Genomic DNA, 2,684 nt, shown 5'->3' with positions numbered 1-2,684 from the left:
CCCCAGATGCAGTACTCGACACTTGACACTTTAGTCACCACATGCTGGTGACTATTGAACCTATTAACTGATTTTGACCCAAGTTTGATTTTAGTTAGTGGTCCCTGATGGCCTGGACCCCTTGGGCCCCTGTGAACCTCTGCTGTGGACAGCATCCAGGAGTGAGGACTCCTGCAGGCTGCCTCCCTCTTGTGGGGAGAGCAGCCTCCTCTTTAATTTTCAGCTTGCTGGCCTCATTTGTCACCACCTAATTCTTGCACTGGGAGATAGGGGTGAATTCTTTATTTCTGTCTGTTGTTTCCCAGCTCTCTGTCAGTTCCACTCTTAACCTCACCTTTGGGGATGAGCTCGGGTACAGCTCACATCCCGCAGTGTTTTTGTGCTGCAGGAGAGAGCTGTATGGAAGCAGGTCATCCAGCCTCTTCCATGCTCCACATGCACTCACCACAACCCTGTGGGTATTCATCTGCTCACCTCTACCCCTCCGCAGCTACCTGCTACTTCCTTGATGGAGCAAGGACCACGGAGCTGGATTGTCTCCCAAATTATACTGACAGATGCAAGGTCGGGTCGTGACAACTAGCCCAGCTTTTAAGCTGCCTTTTTTTTTTATCCCCAAGATAAAATAGAATCATGGAATGGTTTAGTTTGGAAGTCACCTTAAAGACCATCTAGTCCTTCTTTTTGGAGGCCACACATGGAACACACAAGCTGCTCCCTCCGCGGGAGCTCAGACCACGCCGGGCAGAGCCTGGGGAAGTAGCTGTGACACCGGGCACAGGCTGAGCCCCTCGTGTTCCCTGTAGCATCATCACTGCTCTGCTGCCTCCTCCGCACTGGGAGCGGGGCGGCTTGAATCACAAACCTAATCCCAGGCACGGCTCTTCCCTTCCAGCTGGGTGCCAAGTGGTTCAGAGGACCAAGGTGTCGATGCAACTTCCCTTTGCAGAGCGTGAAAATTTAAACCCCAGGACCTTGGATCCTGTGGGGCTTTGGCTGCAATAATCTCAGGAACTTTCTGGGACCTGCAGAAACTGGAGAGAGATTGCTGCTTGAACAAGGAATCCTGCATGAGTTTTGGGGGCTGAGTGATGGTGCTGAGATTGCTTTGACATGTTCTTTCTTCCACTGAGAATTTGATGACTTCAGAAACACTTTGCTGACTTCTTCTTGCCCATTACCTTAAAGAGCACAAATGCTTCCACCAGCTGGCTGGCACATGCATGTGTCCCGTACTGCATCCAGTCTGATGCTGGTGTGGGAGAGCCCCACTGAGCCATCTCCTTGGGTGCTGGAAGAAACACTGGGAAGAACTGAGCATCACAAAGTGGTCACGAGTCTTGGTGCTGAGGAACCTCCCGTGGTTTGGCTCTTCTCCTGAAAGCACCCTAACGTAATGCAAGGGTTTTTTCCTGACACCACTCCAAACAGCAGCGCTTTGAAGATAAATGGGAAAGAAATCTCCTGATCCAAGTATCTGACCTAAAAAGCTTCTTCCAGCAGCACTTCCCTAATTGAGAAAATGGGGAGCAAATTCTCCTGGGGGCTTGCTGCGAGCTGTGGGCTTGCCAGTCCCTTCCTTGGTGCTCATGCACGTCCCCTCTCCTTTTAAATGACTTTCTATCCCTCAGCCTCGGTGGTTTTCCCACCCCTCTGGATACCAACTGCCTGGTGCTTAGCTAACGGCTGGGGAAGCAGTTAAACTGTTGAATAGCAAAGCCCCAGCATCTGCGTGGCAGGGGCCAGCTTTGCAGCCAGCTTTCACCCCCCAAAACCCTTTCGTTGCAGGTGTGTAAGTGCCTACAGCTCGGTACAGGCTGTTCTTTGAGACCAGGGCAGCTGCTTACCCGTCCTTCGGGGTTACGGGGCACGTTGGGCCCTGCCTAGCGCTGTCTGCTCGCCCAGGGGACTGATGCTAGCAGGGCTGTGGTTTTGGGACGTTCCTCCCCAGCCATGAGCTAAAGGGATGTGACCCCTGCTGGTCACCTCTTTTTTTTTTTTTTTTTAGCAGGATTTTCTTAAATCCCTTTGGGACTTCTCCAACAAAAATGTGCACTCAGGACTACTGGGCGCAAGGCTTGGCATAGCATGGACGCCATGTCCTGCACTGACCAGTCCTCCACACATCCAGCAGCACTGGGAGTTCATAGCTGAGATCTGGAGAGAATTTCAGTGACTCTGTTCCTCCAGCCAGCAGATATCTTGGAAAAATGACAGAGATGGGGCCATCCAAAGGTGCTGGGAACTGCTTTCTATCAGGGTGGGTTGGGAAGAGAGGTGGTGGATGTAGATGTGACACCAGGGCTGGGTAACTGTTTGCTCAGGAAAGGGATAGGCAGCGTGTGTGGATCCACCTGGGAGTGAGGGACCATCCAGCTGCTGTGGGACTGTTCCAAGCGGGCAGCAAATCCCAGTGCCTGGGTGCTGGGTCCCTCCAGCATCTAGTGACAGCCGAGCCCAGGCTGCCACCTGGAGGTATCAACTCCTCTTTCCTCTGTTCTGGAGCTTCATACCTTGGAAATCACAACCTTTTGGGAAATTTAGACACCACTGGTCTACAGCAACCCCAAAGCTATTGGAGGGTGGTGGGGTCAGCCATTTTAATGGATGTACATCTGAAACAGAATCATGGAATGGTTTGGGTTGGGAGGGACCTTAAAGACCATCCAGTCACACCCCCTGCC

Source organism: Eurypyga helias, unplaced genomic scaffold, assembly GCF_000690775.1.
Source record: "Eurypyga helias isolate BGI_N326 unplaced genomic scaffold, ASM69077v1 scaffold43074, whole genome shotgun sequence".
NCBI lineage: Eukaryota > Metazoa > Chordata > Aves > Eurypygiformes > Eurypygidae > Eurypyga > Eurypyga helias.
Note: the sequence above shows the minus strand (reverse complement) of the source record.